The sequence below is a fragment of the Sapajus apella genome, unplaced genomic scaffold, assembly GCF_009761245.1.
Source record: "Sapajus apella isolate SASKATOON/1434 unplaced genomic scaffold, GSC_monkey_1.0 scaffold61, whole genome shotgun sequence".
NCBI lineage: Eukaryota > Metazoa > Chordata > Mammalia > Primates > Cebidae > Sapajus > Sapajus apella.
In genome coordinates this window covers 9,266,201-9,291,806 of record NW_022437001.1, presented here as the reverse complement: position 1 = coordinate 9,291,806, position 25,606 = coordinate 9,266,201, and the positions used below count along the sequence as shown (strand labels likewise).

Sequence of the window (25,606 nt, the reverse complement as noted above, 5' to 3'; positions counted from 1 at the left end):
TTTCTTTTTGGAGGGGAAAGATTTTAGAGGATGCTGTTTAGGGTACTTTCCATACCCTCTCATCAGAATAACCTTTTTTTTTTTTAATGATGCAGAAATTTTTGACTTTCTCTTTCTACCGCCTTTTTATATGTCTTTAAAAGAGGTACCATAGGACATGTCTCAGAAATACCTTTAGGTAATCTATCTTGGATGGGTTTGAGTTTCTACTCAGCCTGTTTTTTGTCTTTGCAGAATTTAGTCCTGAAGCTGTTTCTGTGAGTCTAGTTGGAGAACGTCTTCTGCAAACTTATTGTGTGAATGCCTGTGGCTGGAACAGGACAGATAGGATAAACCAGGATACCTGCAGGGTAGATTCTCAGATCATAAAGATGCCAGCTTGGTTCAACTCTATAGTATAAAAATTGTTTTTGTAAGGCTCCAGTTTTGTGGCCTGACATCCGTATCTGTTCAGAAATACTTTTTTGACTTTGATACCTGTCTGGCTGAAACCACAACTTTGGGCTCTAAAACTGGGCAAGGGAGGAGTCCATTGAAACCAGGGGTTCTCTAATATTTTAATATACAGGGTTTTAAGGGTGAGAACATGAGGCAGCATATACTTACCTCTCTAGTTTTCATTCTGGAGGACAGGTGAGGGGAGTATCAAAATCACCAGAGAGCTCTTTGAAAATCATTCACCTTATTTTTTTCCTGTTTACCTGTTGTGGTGAAGGATGGGTAGGGATGACAGCTTAATGAGGTGGCATTTGAATCTAGAATCTGCAGAAGCTGTGAGTGCTTACCACAGTGTGGTAGTTTCCATAGTTTGGATCAGTTTGCAACCTGTCTTGTACTTACCCTTTGGAATGGAAAGATACAGTCTCATGATGCCAACTCTCACCGCTCCTTAAGTGTGCATTTAGTAGAATTTCCAGGAGATGATTCCTTCTACCTGAGGGCTTTTTTCTTTCCTTTATCTCTTCGAAGATGATTCTTAAGACTTAATTTTAAATCATAATATTTAATCATAAATATGTAGATATATGAAGTATCAAACAGGGAAGAATAAGTTTGAGCATTCCTATTTTTTATGCATGTTTTGTAAATCTCTCCTTTAGTGAAAGGGAAAGAGGGTGCAACTGTGCTGAGAAATGTGTCTATTATGTAAATTGCTATTTAAAAAAAAAAAAACTTTTATAAACTAAGAACTTAGGAAAGAACTCCAGTACATTAAACCAGGCCCGAAATTTTCAACAGACATTTTAAGAGTATATATTTTATACACTGATTGTGTGTGTATGTGTATGCTTTAAAGTTTTTAGATTGAAGTTACTAAATTTCAGCTCTCTTTTGTTGACTTTAAATGATTTACTTGTACTTTTGTCAGTGATTCTTACATTACATGGTGACCAACTATTGATTAATTGTATAGACACAATTTTAAGTTTCATAGCTGTTTTCCAGTTGATTTGTAACAGCCTGCTTAAAAGAAAAATTTATAGGCAATTGTAATCTTCATGAAGCAATGTGAGTTAAATACCTTTGATTGTCATTTCAGTATTTTCCTTTTCTATTATAAAATGTTAAGTATCTCATTTGTAGAGCTTCTCTCTTGTGTCAATTTGTTGTATTTGACACAGTAGGATTACTCATGCAGTGTTACCAGTTTCACGATATGCGTTCAACATCTCTGAAAATGGTGAATATAAAATCTGTTTTTCAAGCAAGTACATACATGAAACTAAAACAATTTATTCAAGTCCTAAAACGACATTAGTGAAACTTTAGTTCTGCCACTGGTCCCACATTTAAGCTGATAGCATGTGTGTGTGGGAAGAAGATACACGTTAGTGATAGTCTCTTTTAGAGTGCATTAATATTTTCAGGCCCAAATATGAGTATTCAGTAGGTTCATCAGATTGATAAAACTAAATGAAATTTGAATATTGACTTGTATGTCCCCTTTAATTAATTTTGGTGGCTTACTAGTTGCTATTTGTGGGGATACATAGAATTTTTTGAATTGGTTTTTGTATTCTCCATGTTTTAGTTATAAAGCACTGTGAGGAGAAAATGAATGAAGAGGCTGCCTTCAGGTGTAGTAAGGTTTAACTCACATCCCTGTTCCAACTTGTTCTACTCTCAGCTTGCTCCTTCACTCCCTGGCTTATTTACATATTGTATAATCCAGACTGGCTTGTCCCGTTTGGTAGGTTGGTTATAAACTGCAGAGCTAAGTAAATGTGTGATAACATTTTAAATGGTATGAGAAGTTAAACAGTACGTAACGAGTGATGTCTTAAAGAACCCCAGCTGTCAGGTGCCCCAGGGTCGGCCTCCTTTTGGGGCCATTTCCGTTTTCTCTGAGTAACAGGAAATAAATGTGAAACTGTAGTAAAGTCTGGTCAGGTGATGACCCTCTCATTCAGATGACCTGCAGCATGCTGGGTCTGATACTGAAAATGTTTGATACTAAAAGTAGATCATTAACTATTTCCATTAATGAGTTTTGTACATAAGCAGAACCAATCAACCCATGGAAGCATTTTCATCTGTCTGCACCCAAAATGAAAACAATAAAGCTAAACAAGTCCTGTTCCCCTCCTCCTTCGGTGTATAATGAGAGAATATTTCCATGTGTTTTGCGATGACCATTTCTTATGGCTGCATGATACTGTGCCTAGTTGTAAGGTTATTGGATTTCCCAAAACATCCACTGCCGTTCAGTGTTTAACTTTATGAAAAGTTGTGCCTTGTACCCTGTGTGAGTGCTCTAAGCTCTCTGTTAGGCTGTGTGCCCTGGTCATTGTTGAGTATGTACTTTTCATATTCGTTTATAATCAGGCCCGCCAGAGATTGGAATCTAATGGTAGATGTGGAAGTCTTTCCTAGAGTACTTCTTCCTTCCCTACTGGGTCTCTCTGAGATTTTCAGGAGTTTCCAGTGCCAAAGGGCTTTTATTAACCCCTAAAGTGATGATGATGACCTCTCCCTATCATGTTACACCGTGCAGACTCACTCTCATTTGCTCCAATTTCAGGGCTCCTTGGTTCAAAGACGCTGGGGAACCCTAACTTTGAAGATCTCAATTTAACAGCAACCTGCCTTTTTCCATGAGTCACTCAAAATACCCCAAAAGAGATTCTCATTTCTGTAGGTTGGGCAAGCTGCAGCCTGCTTGATTTTTTAGTGTCTTTGGTTTATAATGATTTTAGAGAGTAGAAGAGGAAATGGCTCTTTGTTGAATGTTGCATAAAACTATATGGCCTTGTGCAGATAATCTAACTTCATATGAATCCTGGCTTGAAGACAGAAGTTTCTTTTGTATAAGTAGATTCACCACTCTGTCCTACTGTGAAATAATGAAGAGAATAATCCCATATATATATCACATCACTTTTAAAAAATCAGAATTCAAGAACTGGGAAATTTTTCAGTGTACAGTCTCTCGATTCTGATTTTGTTTCTTACATCATTTTTCTATTTTAAATTTGCTTTTATTATTTGAGATCAAAAATACTTTTTTTCCATTCTAAATTTTGTTTTTTGAACTAAAGTTTAAAAAATCTTCACGCCTGTAATCCCAGCACTTTGGGAGGCCGAGGTGGGCGGATCACGAGGTCAAGAGATTGAGACCAGCCTGGCCAACATGGTGAAACCTCATTTCTACTAAAAATACAAAAATTAGCCGGGCATGGTGGCACGTGCCTGTGGTCCCAGCCACTCGGAAGGCTGAGGCAGAAGAATCGCTTGAACCCAGGAGGCGGAGGTTGCAGTGAGCCGAGATTGCACCACTGTACTCCAGCCTGGCGACAGAGCAAGACTCTGTCTCAAACAAACAAAAAAAAAAAAAAAAAAGAAAAAAGAAAAGAAAACCTGCATTCATGGATTCATGGAATTGCTGCCTTTTCAGTGGTTAACTATTAGATTTTTATAATCAGAAGATTGAGATCTTTAAAGGACAAAATAGAAAACAAAATTAGATTTGGGGTAAGGAATCCTACTTGGATACTACAAAAATAGAAGGAAAAAAGGTTAATGAATAATTGGCAAAACAGACTGTCTTTCCTGTAAGTTCCCTTTCCCAAATTCTTGCCATCATGCTGAAAAAAGTTTTCTTGAGGGCTGATTTTTCTCAGAATCCTGATGTTTATTGTTAATAAGATTTTTTTTTCATGTGCCAAAGTTTTGTTTTTCATGTGACTTCTGCAGCAGTTTTGATCTTACTGAAAATACTTTTTAAAGTACAGTGTTAAAAGTTATTGGTAATAAGCCAAAAGGAAAATTTAATGTTAACTTCTATATAATTTAGTGACTAGGGGAAATCAAATGCATTGTCCAAGGTAACTGAAGTTAGATTATTATAGGAGAAATATCAATTCTAATTAAAAATAAAGTATGAGTGCGTATTTCCAGTTTCAAAACTTACATTTTTCAATTTCTACCTCGTCCTTTCCTCAGTGAGGAATATTTTAAAATTTTCTCTGTCAGGCTAACATGAAGTGCTGCTACTAACTGAGCCAAATTAGTGGAATGGCATCATTGTTTCTGTAGGAATAGGTAAGCAGGGAGTTAAAAATTCGAGTTTTTGGGAAAGAATTTTTTTTTAGAGGGACTTCTGTGGCGATATGCAACCTTCAGTCATGCCAGAAAGTAACTGTGGTTGCATTTCAGGATATAGTCAGTGTTGTATTGCATCTTTCAGTCTGATAGGTAAAAATAAATAATATTTTAGGGTACTATTAAAACAGCATGCTGATGTATTCATTCTGTCCTTCCTTTTAATAAATATATTTTAGAAATGCTAATAGCATCTTGCTCAGCAGCTCACTCTGACACCCTGACTTACTGCGGAGATCTCACTGTACTTGTTTGCTCTGCAAATCTTACAGCGGCCTTTGATCAAAGGCAATGAAATGTTACCTGACTTGGCGTATCAGTCAGGATTCCCAGTTGCAAGCAACAGACATCTCTGACTAATTTAATCATAAAAGGGGTTTATTATGGATATTAGGTAGCCACAGTTTCTCTGGGACAGCTGAGAACCCACCTTGGCAGCTTATCAGCCAGGACCAATGATGCTGAACTGATCTAGGGAATATATCGCCACTGCCTCCTGGGACATGATCATAGGCCCTGCATCTTGCACCAGTAGCGCTAGTCACGCGAGACCCCAAACACCACCACCGCTGCCTTTGGTAGGGGCAACTGCATCACTGCCCCTGCCTCTGGCCCAGGTTTCTGTAAAGTTCTTACTATTTGTAACTGCTTGAGATTCTAAATCTGGGATGGATTATTTGGTGGAGCCAGTGTACGTGGTAATGTGACTACTCTGGTTGCAGAGATGGCTGAAAAAGCAATTACCTGGAGTTTTCAGCTTTTCGAGTGGTTTTTTTTTTTTTTTTTTTTTTTTTTTTTTTTTTTTGTTGTTCAGGCTGGTCTTTTTTTCCTGAGCTTAAGCAGGCCTCCCACCTTGACCTCCCAAAGTGCTGGCATTACAGACATGAGCCACCACACCTGGCCTTTAGTGTTAATTGTTGCTGGGTAACCTAAAAGAATCATGTAAGTCCACTACACATGGCTGGAGGTAGAGGTGGAAGGATAAAAGAATAAGGACAACAGCTACCTTCCTACAGTATATAAAATGCTAATAATAGTTATGAGAAAAATATCATAAAACCCATAGTTCCTCAGTATTTTCTAATAGCAGTATCCATATATTACTGGAGAGGAGTCCTGAGCCAGACCCCAAGAGAGGGGCTCTTAGATCTCTCGCAAGAAAAAATTTAAGACAAATCTGTGGAATAAAGTGAAAGCAAGTTTATTAAGAAAGTAAAGGAATAAAGAATGGCTACTCCATGGGCAGAGCAGCCCTGAGCTTCTGGTTGGCTATTTTTATGTTTATTATATGCTAAACAGGGGGTGGATTATTCATGAGTTTTCCAGGAAAGGAATGGGCAATTTCCAGAACTGAGGGTTTTTTCCCCTTTTATTCCCTATGGGTTAATTCCTGACATTGCCGTGTAGTTTGTAACCTGTCATGGCGCTGGTAGGAGCATCTCTTAGCGTGCTAATGTATTATAATTAGTGTATAATGAGCAATGAGGATGACCAGAGCTCTCTTTCATAACCATCTTAGTTTTGGTGGGTTTTGGCTGGCCTTCTCTACCGCATCCTGCTTTGTCAGCAAGGTCTTTGTGACCTGTATCTTGTGCCGACCTCCTATCTCATCCTGTGACTGAGAATACCTAACCTCCTGGCAAGGCAGCCCAGTAGGTCTCAAGGTTTACCCAGCCCCTATTCAAGATGGAGTCACTCTGGTTCAAGTGCCTCTGACACATAGGTATAATACCCTGTTGAACAGCTGCTGTGTGCTTGATAGTTTTTTGTTTTATAGTTTTATCTCAGATTCACACAACAGCCTTGAAAAGTAGACATTATTGTCCTCATTTTGTAAGGTAAAGGAACGGATACTCAGAGTAACTTCCCAGAATCACACAGCATATATGGCAGTGCTGAAAATCAAACCCACATGTATCTACTTCAAAATCTCTCTTCTTGCCATCATTCCAAAGTTCTTCCTCATAGAAATGTTGTGAAAGAGCACAGATAACCTCCTTTATTTAAACCAGAATTTTTGAGAGTCCTTCTGCATTGTTTCCCTTAATAATCCATTTCTTATCATTTATCATGAGTTGTGAGATCCTGCTAGGTTCAGGAGAGTGACTGAGACCAGAGCTACAGACTCAGGAGTCATAAGACCTTGAGAGCTCCTGGGTGCTGTGGGCATTGTTGAGGTGGTCCTGGGAAGAACTTGCAGAGTAAGAGAAGCAGTGCTATCGGATGTAAGGAAACATGAGCTGGAGGTGAGTTAGAGACAGAGTGGCTTTTACTTGGTAGGCGAAAACCTGAATAGGAACCTGTTAGGGGAGCCCAAGAGCATAGTTGAAGAAGGAAGGTGTCGTTGTGAGCCAGGAACCAAAATAGGATAAGGTGGAAAGTAGGCCATTGGAGTGGATGGCCAAGCAGGAAGTTACGCTTGCCTTTGTAGTTTGAAATCAAATTTGCAGAATCTTTACCTTCTCTATGCCATGAGGTGCAGTGATAGAACCCCTGCACTATTTTATGTTCAAATACTCGGTGAACACATGCAATTTTGTGTTTGAATTTTTAGTTTGTTGTTTTTTAATGCTGACTTGGGTCTGGTGGTCTTTGGGGCCACACCCAGGCAGTGAGCAGTCTAGATAGACCAGAATGTTTCCCACATCGCACCCTAGAATCTGTTGGTTTAGAGGCCATCATCCCTCAAGAATGACTTAGATTCATGCAGGATGTGGTGGCTCACGCCTGTAATCCAAGCACTTTGGGAGGCTGAGGTGGGCAGATCACTGTTAGGAGGTCGAGACCAGTCCCGCCAACATGGTGAAACCCCATATCTACTAAAAATAAAAAATTAGGCATGGTGGGAGGCACCTGTAATCCCAGCCACTTGGGAGGCTGAGACAAGGGAATCACTTGAACCTGGGAGGCAGAGGTTACAGTGAGTGGAGACCTTGCCATTTTACTCCAGCCTGGGCTACAAGAGCAAAACTTTGTCTCAAAAAACAAAACAAAAAAAAGGATGACTTAGATTCATTCCCTCTCAGACTGTTATTTTATATCTGTCCTCATTGATGCTAATCTGCCACTTTCCTTCCTACATGCATGGGCTTTTGAAATCTGACCATTTATACTATTTGTTTGTCTTTTTGCAAATCAAAAGAGCCTAATTTCACCTTAAAGCATCATAGTAATTAAACTTAAGAAAGGATGAGTGATTGCAGTTTAGCTGATTTACAATTCATTATTTAACTCCTCCCTCTTTAGAGAACTAGAGTACACAGGCACAGACAAAAAAAATTTAGTTGTAAGTAAGAATGAGAGTATACCTGAGTAGTTTACATAAAATTATGGGGAAGACTGGATATGTGTTGGAACAGTGTATGCGGGGCTAGGTGTCCAGAGCAGAGTCAGCCCTGGATGGGCCTTCAGCAGGACAGCTTTTTCCTGATTTAGGTGCAGCCTCCTCTTGAGAGTGCTCATCACAAGAGCATGTTTCTCCTTTGTTCTGGGGGATGGGAATTTCCTTCCTTTCATTACTTTCTCTTCACTGCTGCAGTCCCAGTGTTTGCTTGTTCACTCCCTGAATCCCATGTCAGTGCCAGTCAACTCTGCCATACACTAGTTGGCATCGAGATCTGCGAAAAGGAATGGAAGTAGGGGAGACAAAAATAAAAGCTCTCCTTGTATCTATTTTTTAGTTATTTGTTCCTCATCCCCTCTACCCCAATGGTGAAGCAGATGCAGATAGAGGAAGAAGGAGGGGGAAAGGATACCTAACATTACTAATACTCTTTTCTTTTCTTTTTTTTTTTTTTTTTTTGAGACAGAGTTTCGCTCTTGTTACCCAGGCTGGAGTGCAATGGCGCGATCTCGGCTCATTGCAACCTCCGCCTCCTGGGTTCAGGCAATTCTCCTGCCTCAGCCTCCTGAGTAGCTGGGACTACAGGCACGCGCCACCATGCCCAGCTAATGTTTTGTATTTTTAGTAGAGACGGGGTTTCACCGTGTTGACCAGGATGGTCTCGATTTCTTGACCTCGTGATCCACCCGCCTTGGCCTCCCAAAGTGCTGGGATTACAGGCGTGAGCCACCGCGCCCGGCACATTACTAATACTCTTTTCTGTTCATCGCACCCCTACTCACTCCCCATTCACCCTCATCCCCATTCTCTTTTCAAACCCTTCAGTGTCTTTCTTCCCTATTAGAATGTAAGTTCCAGAAGGATAAAAACTGCATCAGTGTTGGTCTCTGTTTCCCACCAATGTCTAGTACAGGGCTTGACATATAGAAGACATTCAAGATATGCTTGCTTGGTGAATGAGTGAGGCATGAAAGGAGGATTGGGGGAGTACAGTGTTTTTCTCTATGTCCCTCTTGACAACTTTCCCCTGGTCTGATTTTTCACCTCTGTATCCCCCAATCTGATCTTGAAGGGGCCAGCCTCCTGGCCAGCAGCAAGAAGATGGTTCCCACAATGGGTGCTGAACATGTTTTCCCATAGAGCATTTTTCTGCATGGTGGTTAGTGTCTATTGGAACTGTACGGTGTAGTTCAGGGAGCTTTCGTGGCTGGCCAAAGGAGTGACCCATAATGTACAACATTGTTTCTATGGGAAAATGCATTGAGTTCAAATGGATCTACTTACATGCAAACTTTTGGATTAAACTTTTCCATTAGTTGGGGACTGCCATTACATGTTCTCCTGTTCAGGCTTTTATTCATTACTGATATATAAATGAACAATAAGCCTTTCTTTGGAGAAAGACCAGAGCCAGAAGTCTTTCCTTCTGAGATTATAAATCATTACATTAAAATGAATTTCATTCATCCAACAAACATTGGTAGTTTATTTCAAATGTATTTATAGAGTGCCTGGCACGTGTAGGGCTTTGTACAAAGGAATCACACGTGAATAAAATAGGGACCCCATCCTGGTGAGGGCACAGTCAGATTTCCGTTAAAATCAAAATTGAACTTATATAGTCCACAAGAAATTCAATAATTCTGTGATTTTTATGCTCTATTCATTTGTGTATTTTCCTTGTTGTATGTGGTTTTGTTATCAAATTTATTTTTAGATAATGATAGAGAAAGCATATTTAAATTCATTAATATCAACAACCCCACCTTTGTAGCTTTTAAATAATTCTAAATTTGTTGTTATTAATAAGAATGAGGCTGGGCGCTGTGGCTCACATCTGTAATCCCGGTGCTTTGGAAGGTCAAGGTGGGTGGATCACGTGAGGTCAGGAGTTTGAGACGGTCCTGACCAACATGGAAAAACCCTGTCTCTACTAAAAATACAAAATTAGCCAGGTGTGGTTGCACATGCCTGTAATCTCAGCTACTCAGGAGGCTGGGGAGGGTGAATTGCTTGAACCCAGGAGGCGCAGGTTGCGGTGAGACAAGATCGGGCCATTGCACTCCAGCCTGGGTAACAAGAGCGAAACTCCGTCTCAAAAAAATTTTTTTTTAATAAAAAATAAAAAAGAGAAAAAGAAAACCCTAGGAACAAACCATTTAATTCTAGCTTTTTATCATAAAAAGAGTAGAGCCACATACGTACATTATAAAATTGATGTAAAAATAGAATGACAGAGACTTGACTTTAAAAGTGTTATTCCTTAAGGATAAATATATATGGGTGTTGGGATTGCAAATATTTTATTTTATTTTTTTTTCTAAATGCCTTTCTGGAGTTTTCAAAGTTTTTATAGTAGGTATTTGTTATTCCCTCGCTGCTACCTCATATACGTAGACTCATACGAATGCACATTTATTCCTTGTTACTGCTGAATAATACCTCATTGTAGGGATATATCACATTTTATCCAAAATAGACCACACTAATTATTATTATTATTATATTGAGACAGGGTCTGGCTCCATCATCCAGGATAGAGTACTGTGGCATGATCTCAGCTCATTGCAACCTTTGCTTACCAGGCTTAAGCCATCCTCCCACCTCAGCCTCCCAGCTAGCTGGGACTACAGGTGTGCACCACCTTGCTTGACTAATATTTTGTGGATGTGTTTTTTGTAGAGACGGGATTTTTCCATGTTGCCCAGGTTGGTCTCGAACTCCTGGACTCAAGCCATCCACCTACCTCGGCCCCCAAAATGCTAGGATTATAGGTGTGAGGCACCAGCCCGCCTGGATTACAGTAATTTTTGAATTGAAAAGCTCGTGGTCCTCAAGGCCCTCCGTGATTTTCCAGGCTCATTTCTCTTACCTGTCTTTGTCCACGTCTCATGCCTATTGTGGTTGGGTGCCATTCCTTCCTTAAGGACTATCTCAGATGGTACTTTTTTTCCAAATTTTTTCCCCTTGATTCATTGAGTAACAGTGTTTATTGTATTCACATAGTATATTGTCCAGGCCACAGTTTTAGCTTATGCTTTTGGTTATTTGTATAATTGTCTCTTATTTCAAATTCTAACCATGAGACAGGGACATTTCCATTGTTATCAGAAATAGCCTTGCAAATAGGCAGTAACTAAATAGTTTTTCAGTTAGTGAATGATATTATTGGAGATCACCTGTATGTCATAAGACTAAGGCGGTAATGTGGGGTAATTAGTAGTTATTATTTCCAGTTGGGAAGGTACAAAACCTTGTCTCAGGAATTAAGATAACTATATTTTGTGAGAAAACCTATCTTCCCATCATTGGTACAGTGACCTAGTGTTGTGCACATAGTTGGAACTCAATAAATGCTTGTTGAAATGGATCCAATATCTGGTAGCAGGACTGGGGCATTTTCAATGTCCCAGAAGAGGAAATTTGATATTTATTTATACAATATAGTTAGAAGTCCCAAGTTTAAAAGAGAGAGAGAACATATGTTAGTTAAATGAGGAAAATGATATAAAGTACCTCTTTGCAGGAGAGCCCCAGAGCCATTGCTTTTCACTTTTATATTGAATATGCCGTATTTTCGATGTGGTCAGTAAATGTTTGCTTTTTTTTTTCTTTCCAGAGGCGTAAGTTCCAATACCTTAATGAAATAGTTTGTAATAAATTCTCCCGTAAGTGCAAAGGCTGAGGGTATGTCTTCTGTGTTTTTTGATGCCCTGTTTGGATCAACCTTAAGTCAGAGGTAGAAGTGCAAATCAGATGAGGGTCTTTTTTTTTTCTTGGAGACAGAGTTTTGCTCTGTTGCCCAGGCTGGAGTGCAGTGGCACAATCTCTGCTCACTATAACCTCTGCCTCTTGGGTTCAAACAATTCTTGGCCTTAGCCTCCCAAATAGCTGGGACTACAGGTGCCCGCCGCCTTGCCTGGCTAATTTTTTTTTTTTTTTGTATTTTAATAGAGATGGGGTGTCACCATGTTGCCCAGGCTGGTCTCAAACTTCATCCGCCGCAGCCTCCCAAAGTGCTGGGATTCCAGGCGTAGGCCACTGCCGCTCGGCCAAGGCCTTTTAAGTTCAAATCACGGAGCAGTCCACAGAGCACTCTTCTCAGGTGCAGGATTGAAAGGACTTTAATTCTGGGCTAGTATTTTTAGTCACATTCACAGATATTTGAAAGGGAAGAAAGACGTTATTCATAGGTCCTGGTTTTTGAGGAAAAAATAAATAAACAAGCATTCCTATCACCTGGCAAGTAATTCCTTCTGTTCTAGTGATAATTACTTTATGTGATCAAAGATGAGAGAAAGGGAGCCATAGGCAGGACAGCAGCCCAGTGTTGTTACCACATTCTTAGGGATCTCTTAGTTTCTGTTTTCCTCATAACAGTTATCAGTTTTCTTAGACTGTGCTGTATTTGGAGTGGATGTTGCTGGTTGTGATTGTCTAAAACTTAGATAGATACTTAAACAGTTTGAAAACTTATAGTATGAATTATAAAAGCTTTGTAGTTTTCAATATCTTCTCCATTCCCACTCTTCCAAGTTACTACAAATATGCCTAATTTCTATAAATACATGCTATTTAAAATATTTTAAATGTAATACATAAATAGTTGTTCTTGGCAGTAGATTCCTATGGAGATTTTTCTTCCTATTTTATAGCGTCCTCCAGATTTTTTTCTTTTTGCCTATAATGCTTATAAAGTTATATTTATTTTCCTTTGTCTAACTCATTCAATTTTATGTGTATTTTTCTTACCTGCTGTTTTGTTTGTTTGCTGCAGCACAAAGCTGTATAAAGAAACACTTGGTGCTTTCTGTGACAGCAGGCCGTGTAAAGAAATACTCTTTTTATTTGGAGACAGAGGCTGGAGTGCAGTGGTGCCATCTTGGCTCACTGCAACCTTTGCCACCCGGGTTCAAGCGATTCTCCTGCCTCAGTCTCTTGAGTAGTGGGGATTTCAAGTGCCTACCACTACACTAGGCTAGTTTGTTTGTTTGTTTGTTTATTGAGATGGAGTCTTGCACTGTCACCCAGGCTGGAGTGCAGTGGTGCAATCTCGGCTCACTGCAATCTCCACCTCCTGGGTTCTAGCAATTCTCCAGCCTCAGCCTCCCCAGTAGCTGGGATTACAGGCACGCACCACCACGCTCAGCTGATTTTTACAGTTCTTAATAGAGGTGGGGTTTCGGCATGTTGGCCAGGCTGGTCCCAAACTCCTGATCTCAGGTGATCTGCCCCCGTTGGCTTCCCAGAGTTCTGGGATTACAGGCTTGAGCCACTGGTCCCAGCCATTTTTTTGTATTTTTAGTATAGACAAGGCTTCACCATGTTGGCCAAGCTGGTCTCAAATTTCTGACTTCAAGTGTCTGCCCACCTTGGCCTCCCAAAGTGTTGGGATTACAGGTGTGAACAACTGCAGCTGTCCAAGAAATACCAACTCTTATCAAACACTTTAACTCATCTTATACTACCCTGGCTATAGTGAGAAAAGACAGTATTTTTACACTTGATATGCTTTTGATAAGATAAAAATCAATGCTGGATGAAAATATCCTGTTGTTCTAGTAATTCCCACAGAAGGTCAGCCTCAATTATAGAAGATGAAAAACGAATTTTTGTGATGTTTGCTCTTTTATAAACTCATATTTGGAGAAGGAACACAATATATATATGATTTCCTGATAACTGCTCTTGGTGTCCCACATCTGATATTGTTGCGTGATAACCTGACATTGCTTCCTGCTTCTGAAAGGATGGATTTGAAGCCAACATGCTTGCTAACCGGGAAGTTGCTGTTATAGAATGCACAGAAAGTCAAGATGCCTATGCAGTGTGCTGAGGCATGAGACTCGTATGTTGTGGCCTGTGCCTACTGCATGTCTCCCCAAATTGGTAACTGTTTTGTAAACTGGCTTCAAAGAAGCAAAAGGCCTAATGTTATTTCCATAGCAGCACTAAAATTAATGAATAAGAGTTACAGAGTTGGCTGAATATACAGGAGATATGTCGAACAATTACAGTTCTCCAAAACCTAGTGTGCTCCCTCTTGGTCCCTGTAGGTGGTCAAACAAAAATGGGATAAGCACTCACTTAGGTGTCGCATTAATCAGGGACCTGGTGGGAGGCAGATGGCACACACAAGTTGGATAATTTGGGGAACATTTTATTAAAAGACAATAAAACATAGGATATAGTAAGAATATACAAGGGCAAGTAAGAGAGTATGGGGCAAGGGCTAATGTCTGTATCTGAAGAGGAAAGAGGAGGGAATGTTATCAAACCATTGGGTGTGAACAAATGGCTGCCTTGTAGGAGATGAGGTCTCCAATCAAGGGAGACTGTCCACTGAGAACATAAAGGGACACAACCAGCAATTCTGTTCCCTGATCACGGACTCCTCTCTCTCTAGCCATTGTCCCTTTGGACCAAACCAGCTGGTAGAGGACAAGGATTGATGCAGTCTGTGACAGATCAGACTCTTCAGGCTCAAAGAGTATAAATAGGTGGGGAGTAGATTGGAGTTATGTGGAAACAGTTCTGTGCAGATGTTGTAGTGAATGGGACATCCCTGCTGTCCTCATTGATATTATCAAACTCATTTTTATGAAAAATCACTGACTTTAAAAAATACTTGAGGTTATCCAGTTCAAGCATCCAAACATACAGACTTTCTGTTCATTCAGCATCTAGTTTAATATATTCAGTTATGGAGAACAAAATCTTACTTCATGAAGCATCTTGGCTGGGTGTGGTGGCTCATGCCTGTAATCCCAGCACTTTGGGAGAGCCAGGTGGGTGGATCACTTGAGGTCAGGAGTTCCAGACCAGTCTGACCAACATGGTGAAACCCTGTCTCCAATTTGATATTTTTAAAAAGCACCTTGTTCTGTTGTTGAACAACTGTAATTATTAGGAAGGTTATTCTAGCATTGAAATGTGCCTTCCTGTAACTTCTGTTGCTTGCTAGTTCTTTTGCTATTCTCTTGTCCACTGTCTTTTGACCTTTTTGTGACTTGTTTGTTTGTTTGTTTTATTTTTTAAAATAAAGATGGGGTTTCACCGTGTTGGTCAGGCTGGTCTTGAACTCCCGACCTCAGGTGAGAAGGCTGCCTTGGCCTTGGCCTCCAAAGTGCTTGGATTACAGGCATGAGCCACCATGCCCGGCCTGTTTGTTTGTTTAACAGGCACTCTCTTATTTAACATCTATTTATTAAATGACTGCTATGGGCCAGGACTTGTTCTTGATGCTGAGTATTCAGCTGTGAACAAGACAAAGCTCCTGCCTTCATGAAACTTACATTGTAGTAGGTAGAGACAGACATTGAGAAATATATAATATGATCTCTGTAGGCGATAACTGCTGAGATTAACAGCAGTTAACTATGGTCACAAGAGAGAACTGTGGCTTAAATTGGGTCTGAAGTCATTATGAGTCAACTGTGTAGTGCAGTGGCCAAAAAGCCTAAATCCAACTTAGGCTGTTGGAGTCAAATGACCGCATTAGAGAGGCCATGTTTGCTTTCTGATTGTCAGGCTGGGCCTCGTGTATAGCGTTTACATTTTGGAGAGACGTTGGCAAATGGAAACTTGTTCAGGATTATCCCCATGATAGCCTTTTAAACAGTTGAAGAAAGCCATCTTATCTGCACGGAGTGTTCTCTAGGCCAAACCCTTCTGGTTTTGCCAACCGTTTCTCACATGGTATGATTTCTATACTTTTAACTGTCCTAGTCTTTGTTTCCAGATAATACCGTCTTAAAATGATGCTCCCAGAATTTAACCCATCTTTCCAGATGTGGTTTCAAACATCTGCATTGGGTAATGCTTATTAGAATATTTCTTCCCTTGATCTGGTTATTTAACTTTAGTAATGCATCTGAGGATTGAATTTCCTCTTTTTCTTAAAAAAAAACAAAACAAAACAAAACACAGCTGTGTTACTTCACTCTCAGTATTGAGCTAGGCTGTAAAGCCAGGTCTCCAGCACTTCTGTTTGTACAATTTATATATATACTTCAGTATATTATCCAACGTCTCTCACTATTAAAATGTCATCTCATCGCTCTCCATGCACTATTCTACATTAAGATCCTTTGGAATATTTTCGTTCATCTAACTTGGTGTCATCTACAGAATTAACAAGCACATTCTCAGACTTCATCTAGGTGTTTAATGTAATTGTTTAATTAAAAAAGAATAATAGTACCAGACCTTTCCTTTAGATTATAGCAGCTCAATAATTAATCCTGTTTTAGTATGACATTTCATATTACAGTACTGTGAACAGCCTTTTTTTTTTTTTTTTTTTTTTTTAAGACGGAGTTTCACTCTTGTTACCCACACTGAAGTGCAATGGAGCAATCTCGGCTCACTGCAACCTCCGCCTCCTGGGTTCAGGCAATTCTCCTGCCTCAGCCTCCCCAGCAGCTGGGATTACAAGCACGCGCCACCATGCCCAGCTAATTTTTTTTTTGTATTTTTAGTAGAGACGGGGTTTCACCATGTTGACCAGGATGGTCTCGATCTCTTGACCTCGTGATCCACCCGCCTTGGCCTCCCAAAGTGGTGGGATTACAGGCTTGAGCCACCGTGCCCGGCCCCAACAGCCTTAATATGTCATTCATTTTACATTTCTGTGTTTTATCCAAGAATTTTGAAAAATGAAGATACAGTCTTCATTTCATGGTGGCATTTCTGTCTGATACTAGGCTTATCAAAAAAACATACTACAGGCTAGGCTTGGTGGCTCATGAATGTAACCCCAGCACTTTGGGAGACCAAGGTGGGCAGATCACCTGAGCTCAGGAGTTTGAGACCAGACTGGGAAACCTGGCAAACATACAGATCTACAAAAAATAGAAAAATTAGCTGGGCGTGGTGGCATGCACCTGCAGTCCCAGCTGGTCAGGAGGCTGAGGCAGTAGAATTGCTTGTATCGGGAAGGCCGAGGTTGCAGTGAACCCAGATTGCACCATTGCACTCCAGCTTGGGTGATGGGAGTGAAACCCTGCCTCTGTCGTTCTGTCTGTCTTTTTTTCTCTCTCTCTCTGTAAAAAAAAAAAATACACACACACACACACACACACACACACACATATACACATATATACATATATAGAGAGATATAGAGATACATATATACACACACACACACACACACATATATATATATATATATATATATATATAGAGAGAGAGAGAGAGAGAGAGAGAGAGATTTATCTTTCTAACCTTGCAGGGAGTGACCCTTCTTTTTCATTCAGTCTTAGTTATGTGTCCAAAGCATTAGTATGTGTTTTTGGTAAGACTACAGTGGGTTTTTTTTCAGATGCCTCCTTATTTATGAGTTGGAATGAAGACAGGGAGAGTATTGACCTCATTATTACTGGAGATGTTTTTGTTTTCCAGGGAGTTTGGTGTCCTATTTTTTTTTTTTTTTTGAGACGGAGTTTCACTCATGTTACCCAGGCTGAAGTGCAATGGCGCGATCTCGGCTCACCGCAACCTCCGCCTCCTGCGTTCAGGCAATTCTCCTGCCTCAGCCTCCTGAGTAGCTGGGATTACAGGCACGCACCACCATGCCCAGCTAATTTTTTGTGGTTTCGTAGAGACGGGGTTTCACCATGTTGACCAGGATGGTCTCGATCTCTTGACCTCGTGATCCACCCGCCTCGGCCTCCCAAAGTGCTGGGATTACAGGCTTGAGCCACCACGCCCGGCCTTGGTGTCCTATTTTATAGGATTTTCTAGATTACATGTATAACATCTTGACTCCACTCAAATGCCCAAGAACCCATACATTTGCTGGCAGCATTACTCTCAAGGGGAGTTGCTGAAACCTTTTCTTGCTTAGTACAAAAGTGTCCATGGATCAGAATGTGATTAAACACGTCAAACCTATGAAGTCAGGTGACTTGTCACTGAAGGTTTGTATTGGCTGCAGGTACCAGAAATGCCCCTATGCCGATTGGAGAATCAGGATATTAGTCAAAGGAAAGGAAAACCTGTTCAACAATTTTTCTTGCTTTTCATGTGCTGCAGAGAAAAGGCTAAATCCCATCTGGTGTACACTATTGTGGGAATCTTATACTTTAGATTCATAAACACAGTATGTTCAGATTTTCTAGATTTGGCATTTGCTTGAGTATGTTCGGTGTGTATTTTATACTGAGTGTCAAATTTCTTTCCTTTTAACGATAGCTGACTTTTAGTTGACTAAAAAAGTAGCAGTCATAGTCAGGTTTACTATCTGTGGTTATCACAGGGTTCTCATGGGTATCATTGTCCAACCAAAGTTGCTTCTGAAGTGCTGCCATAGCAGTCGTGGTTCTCATGAGCACTCGTCCTAGTTTTTACCGTTGTCCTGGAAAAATTACTTTCACGAGTATCTGGGTTTGAAGGAATAATTGTATGGCTCCTATGGATATGTCCCAGAATATTCTAGAAAGCAAGTGGTTCCCATTGTGCAATTATTGCTCTGACATCTGGGCCTTCCTTACTCACCTTTGCTACAAAAAGAATCCAGAATGACTTGTAAGGCTGGTAAACCCAATGATTCTTGGAATACTGTTCCAAGAATTCCAAGTGCTCCTCCTAGAATACTTGTTGGAGCACTTCAGGTACTCTTCTTGGAATACTGTTCGGAATGCTCTCAGAGTCTCACTCTGTAGCCCAAGGTAGAGTGCAGCGGTGAGATATTGGTTCACTGCAACCTCTGCCCCCTGGGCTCAAGGGATTCTTGTGCCTCAGCCTCCCGAGTAGCTGGGACTACAGGCATGCACCACCATGCCCAGCTAATTTTTTCTATTTTACTAGAGACGGGTTTTCACCATGTTGCCCAGAGTAAAACGCCTGAGCTTAAGTGATCTGCCCACCTCGGCCTTCCAAAATGCTGAGATTACAGACGTGAGCCACACTGTACATGGCCTGAAAACACATTTTCTTAATATTACTAAATTTTTCTAGCTGAATTTATCTATTTTAAAACTTGCCAATGAAAGCTCCTTAGTAGTATCTGCTAATTAAATGCAGTTTTTATACCTAACGGACCTTTTAAAGAATGTGTGGGCCTTTGGAAGCCCCTTTGCTTCTTGCTGTATCTGAGCACTTGCCATCTGGTGGTAAGAGACCATTCCATCTCCTTCACTAGGTTGGTAGCACCTGGGTGTCAGGGATAGTTGCTGACTTACCTTGCTTCCAAACATTGATCATGCAGTAGGTGTGACTGAGAAAGAAGGAGATAAGGGAAGAAAGGGGGCTTTGAATAAGCCCCGTTGCTTTCTGCTTCTTTTTTAGGAGTTGAAGTCACTTCAACTACCTGTTTAGGAAGATGAAAGAAAATCTTTTAGGAAATGGCCTCCGCAGTTTTCCGAAAATGACAAACCATTTAGTTTCCTAAGCTTGTTACTCTACAGTGGGACTTCTTAACCTCTGTACTGTTAATATTGTAGTCTGGATGATTTTTTGTTGTGTGGCCTGCCCTGTGCATTGTAGGGTATTTAGTTAGCAGCAGCATCCTTAGTCTCTGCCCACTAGATGCCAGTAGTGCACCCCATCCCCAGCTATGACAACAAAAATGTCTCCAGGCATTGCCAAATGTAACCTGGAGGCAAAAGAGTCACACCCTAATTGGGAACTGCATTGGCGCACCTATCTGGGACAAATGCAGACCAGAGAAACTAGCAAGTAACAGAAATTTGGCTTTGAAAGGAAACTTAGAAATCATCTGGCAGTTTGTATCCTGGAGAACTCCTCACCCCACCCCAGCGCCAACACCCTTCCCTACCCCTCCCCACCTCGCCTTTATACCTATGTTTTATACTTGCCAAACTATAACCTAAGGGAAGGAGTGAATATAAAAAAGAAAAAATGCAAGCATATGAGGTGATACTGTTTTGAGCCTGTAGGATTATTTGTTTTACATTTGCTTATAGATCATAACATGTGTCTACTTTCAAGTTACTCAAAATAAAAAACCATAAGCTTATAGAAATTGGTAAGGGAGAAGAACACAGAAAAACTAATGTGTAGCACCACTAAAAAAGAATTTAAGGTATGTTGAACATTTTTCAGAGTAAAAAGAACTCACTGGAATGTGGCTGCATTGCTGGTACAGCCCTGTGGTGTTATCAGGGCTTTAAATGAGGTTATTTTAAGTGCATGCATCAAAAAAGAGATATAGAAATGTATTTAAAGTAACAATAATTTACCTTTTTCAAAAAATGACTTGCTTTTTAAACCTGAAAAATAACAATCAAGATAATGGAGAAATAGTAGAGATATTAATATTTCTTCTATAGGTGCCCTTAGCATTTTGTGTCTTACTAAGAATTCTCACACAAGAGTAAGAACACCAAATTAAATATTAGCTATTTCTGGTTATTTTAAGACTCATCACAATAACCAGGAGAATTTGGTTCTCACACTTTGTACCTTTTGATTGTAAACAACTTTAAACAGGTTTACATTGTACTTCATCAAAAATTGTAGAGAATCTGCAGATGGAGACGCGTTGGGATTGAAATTAGGCAATTCTGAGTTTCTCATGCATGTAACCTGCCTTTATTTTGATCCCTATCATTCTTAGTCAGTCTTTTCAAGTGTTCTGCTGGAAGGACTGTTGTGAGTGAGGGCACAGGAGACAGGAGAAAATAGCAGGATCCCGAGCCACCAGGCCTCACAATACCTGCTCTTTGAGGTAGAGTAAAAGCTAACTGATGAATTTTTTCCAGAACTTTTGGTTGGTAGCATAGTATTTAGATTTAGTCTGGTGTCTTTTTTTTTTTTCTTGTTGTTTTGTTTGCTTTGGTTTAAGCTCAATACAGTCACATCTGAATTTACACAACAAAAATGTTTGTGGGAAGTTGTGGATGAATCCATTTTTAATAAGCCAAGTAATATAAAAAGCAACAGGAGAACTTGTTAATTGAATTTATCCTAATGTTCTGGTCACCTGTTTCTTTTAATAGACATAGTGGTTGCAACAATGCTTTGATTTGTTCCTTTTTGAAAACTGGCTTTTGTTGGGGGGAGGGTTTGTTTTTGCTTCTTGTATCTTAAACTTGACACCTCGATTCTCATTGAAAAACTTTCAACCATGTATGGTTGGTGATTTGTTGAAAAATTGTAACTGAAAACCCACCACTCTGCTTTTAATATTTGAAATCCCTTGGTAGGGAGACATTTTTGTCAGAACAGATCTTTTGGGGGACCTCAGGAAGTTAATTATTCTGGCAAGATGTTCTTTTTGAACTCTTTTGGTTCATCATAATATTATGTTAATTTATCTAAACAGTGGATTCTGAGTTGAATAACTGTAGTCCTGGCAGATATGAGGATGTCAGATGTCTTGGCATAGCCTGGGGACAGAGGGGGGACCTTTCCCTCTTCTTTATGTAATCCACCATCATAATGTGGGAGTTTTATGAAATTTCTTGTTATTCTGAAATACTTAGCTTTTTATACCATATGTGCTGCTCAGTGAAAACAGGCTCTGTGTATGTCTGTATATGTTTAAATGAAATGGAAAAGAAAAGTGAAATCCAAGAAATTTCTGAAGTTTGCAGTGGTGATTATTTTTAGCCACATTCATGTCTTTTAAACAAGCCTTTTTAAGTCAGTTGATTGGAACTTGGAACGGAATGTCCCATACAAATGATAGTATAGTATATGTGGTGGCAAAGTTTCCAGATTAGTCCTCAAAGATTATTTAACCCATCATATACTCACACGCTTTACCATATACAAGGGTCAATGATATATAGCATATAAAAACACTGTTTAATGATACTCAACCTACAGCAACTTTGAATACTAGGAATGAAATAAAATTTTTAAATGGCAAAAATGAGTAAGGATATATTTTGTTTCTCCTTTGCTTTTGAGGAAAAGTAGCTTTAAAGAGACTTGGTGGTGTGGTGGAAGAACTCCCAGCAGACCTGAAGATGTGCTATGTAACAGTTTGGGCATCTTGGACAAATAAATCATCCTCGCAAGCCTCAGTTTCTTTTAATGTCATGGGGATAGTTGTTGGGTGGATTAGAGCAGAATTTATGTGAGGGTGATTTGCAGACTGTAAAGTTCTATGCAAATATACAATATATTTCCTGGTTCTTTTCTTAATTATGAAAATCCTGTGTCCTGGCCTTTCTTTTTCTTGATACTCATACATTAGTAACAAAACTCTTTATGCTTAACAACAATTACTAAGGTCCTATTTCGCTCACAAATAATATAAATGCATGTTGTTTCGACTCACATGGATGATAGAAACATTTGCTTTTTGAGACAGCCTATTGGAACTTCCAAAATGTCTCTCATTTTTCGTCTCTAAATCTTTCTTGTTTTTTCCTTGTCTGAGTATCTCTTTCTTAACCACCTTCTCAAGTTTCAGGTTATACAACAGGGCTCGTACTGCAAGCCCTGGCCTCTCTGACCTTGTGCCTCTGGCCTGGGACCAGCTCCACACTGCCAGACCCTGCAGCTGACCCTTTGGATTTCCCAGTAGTCTGAGCAGCATTCATTTGCTCAAGGTCTTACTAGAGACCAAACAGAGGCAGCCTCTCCGGAGAGACCATGGCCTCCCAATAGTATTTTTGATGTCACTGGCCTAGGCTTAGGCCCTAATGCCAGGAGTAAAACTGGAAGTGATAGGGGCCAAAGCCCCCAAACCCGAGGAGCTTTTCTGGTAGAAATTGTGTTAGGAAAAAACGGGGGACTTAGTGGCCTTTGCAGACCAAAGCTTCCCCATTCCCTGCCTCATTCATTGGGGTGGGGGAGTTATGCGTCTAACTCAGCAAACAAAGAGGCAAGTTGAAAAGGGCTTATTAAAGTATTAATGTTTGTGTCAAATGTATATAATTCAAGAAACAGGCAGAGCAATAATATTTAATGTTGGAAGAGGACTTAGAGATGCAAAAAGTACAGTTTATTCATTCTGGAGCAGAAAAGTCTTAAGCTGGCTAGGTTAACTGATTTGTAAGTGTCTCCTGCCTTCTAATCCTGAGTTCTTAAGGATATCCCTAAGACGATACATCTGGGTTTTGCCATGCTCTGTTTTCTGTGAATGATTAGCACCGATTTTGCATAGCTATGTGCTGAGACCCTCGGATCTAACAGTCTGCAAAGGCTAGAAATGAATTAGGAGGTAGCCTACTATACCAGCCACCTCTGATTCCCTTCTCCCACCACAGAGAGAATTAGACTGACTAGTTGATCAGTTGATTGAGACAGGGTCTTGCTCTGTCACCTAGGCTAGACTGCATTGGCGTGATCTCTGCTCATTGCAGCCCGGACCTCCTGGGCTTGAGGGATCCTCCTAGCTCACCCTCCTGAGTAGCTGGGACTACATGTGCACACCACAATGCCCAGCTGATTTTTTGTATGTTTTGTAGAAACAGGATTTTGCCATGTTGTCCAGACTGGTCTTGAACTCCTGGGCTCAAGCTATCCTCCTGCTTTGGCTCTCAAAGTACTGGTATTACAGATGTGAGCCACTGAGCCTGGCCAGTAATATGTGTTAAGCAAGGTAATTTGTAGGAGCTTGGAGACAACCTGCAATATGACACAGTTTCTGCTCTTTTGCGGCTTACAATACAGCATTATATCATCAGAGGGGTTTCATTCTGGACCATACCTCGAATTAGGCATTAGCATACTATATTCTAATTTTGTTTCTTCCATTGAATTCCTAACATGGACCCTGGTTAAGTCTAAGAGATCATTTAAATGTTGGGCCTCAGTTTTTTAAATCCATAAACTGAGAATATTGAATCTTGAAACCCTCTTACCTATACATTCTGTGTACAAAAGTCTCATGGTACTATTTTTAATTTTACTTATCAGATTTCGAATCTCTAGTACTCTTTATTTCAAGATATTCTTAGCCAAGCTATAAAATCAAATTAAGTTGTATGCTGATATGACAGGCAACTTAGCAGTTCATATAACCACAGGCTACAGAGAGTCTGGACATATATAATGGTTCATTTCTTCAATTGTAAGGGAGAACTACATCCCAAGCTTATGTAAAATAATTTGGATTATTATATATTCCTATAGTTCTGCCTAACATAAAATATAACTGCTTTCAAAATTCAAAGACTTAGAAAGTAAAGGATTATTTATTATAAAAGAACTTTGGACCCTACAAAGGAATTTAACCACAGTTTTCTTTTCTTTGTTAATAGAGTCTCACTGTGTTGTCCAGGCTGGTTTTGAACTCCTGGCCTCAAGTGATCCTCCTAGCTTTGCCTCCCAAAGTGCTGTGGTTACAGGTGTGAGCCACCACTCCTAGCCCACAGAATTCTTTTCAATAGTGAGTTCCTCTAGTGCATTGAAAATATAATATGATTTGCAGATGTTTAGTTTATGTACACCGGAAAGAAATAGTTAACGTATCTTAACAGTTCATGGTTCTCTGCAGCAGTGCCGAGTGTATGCCAGATATGCTATGTGTTAACTAATTGTGGGGATTTTCTATGGCTTGAGAGTTTTTTTGCTGTTGTATTGGAATTTTACTGACTTATCTTTCCTCCCTCTCCATGTTCTTCCCAGTAGTTCAAATAGCATTCATATGTAAAATGATTAGTAAAATATGGGAGATCATTTCTGGCTCTTGGAGAAGTCACCCATTTAGGGGATGAACCTGTGACTGAGGAGGAAGGACACTTTCTGTAGTGGAAGGAAAATGAGCCACAGATGCCAGCACTACCTCTCCCTTGCATTAAGCAAGTTACTGAAAGCTTCAGAATCTGGTTTTCATCTGTAATATAGGAATAATGATGATAATGCTGATATCACCAGGGAATTGCTTTTTCTGAAAGGGCTAGCACACAGTAGATACTCAATGCAAGTTATCTTTTGCCTTTCCCTTCAAATCCAGGGAACATATAGCAACAACAAGACTGTAGCCCTGGGAGTTGCTGTGTCTGCAGCCACTTGGGTGTTAGGCAGACAGGGTGTGAGCACTAGAAAGATTCAGTGTGGCATCACTGGGTGTACCCTTGGCCTCTGTAGCCCAAGAGGCTCTGTTCAGGTCTACTGACTCTGTGCTCTTGAAATGTCTCCTACTTTTAGGTCAGTTTCGTTATCTTTAAACTGAGACTAATGGCATTTACCTAATGGGTTGTTGGAGATCATATACCTTAATTTATATACAGTGCCTAGAATAGTCCCTGGGAGGTGGTGTTTTGCTCCAATCTATTACAGGGAGGATCATTTTGTTGTTAGAGTTCAGTGAAGGTCGTTTTTTAAAATCGTGTGGAATGACGATAGGCATTATAAAGACAACTGATATCTCCACTTGAAGAAGTTCTTGTTTCTGAACAGTACTTGGCCAGTTTCTTTAAGAGGAGATGGCTTTGCTCTTAGAAATCTGCCCCGGAGTCTTCCATCTCTTCCATTTTCCCTGCACATCCACTCTGTATGGCTTTTGTTATTAATGTGGAGCAGTTGAAGTCACTGACTTGGGTGCAGTCCAGGCAGGCATTACTGAGGTCATATATTGCTTTCCTAGACTCCAGTCATGAACAGGCTGTTGGAAATCAGAGGTACAGAGAAGCTGCCTTTTTAGGCCGCTCACATGAAAGGTGTGTTTGCTTTCTTCATCATGTTTATACTAATAGATCAGAATCTTATTCAGTATCTTGGTAGCATTTTTTTTCT

At 40.1% G+C, this 25,606-nt stretch overlaps 1 protein-coding gene across 6 annotated transcripts in view; it reads left to right on the top strand.

The window, feature by feature from the left end:
• Positions 1-25,606, top strand: part of GAB1 (GRB2 associated binding protein 1) — a 132,280-nt gene that overhangs the window by 20,830 nt on the left and 85,844 nt on the right. For 3 of the 6 annotated variants that reach the window (XM_032246500.1, XM_032246499.1, XM_032246497.1), the window contains exon 1: positions 24,644-25,530. The exons of the other annotated variants lie outside the window; for them this stretch is intronic. The gene's annotated coding sequence lies outside the window, so the exon portion shown is untranslated. Of the gene's footprint in view, positions 1-24,643; positions 25,531-25,606 lie in introns of those variants that run through there. 6 annotated transcript variants of the gene reach the window in all.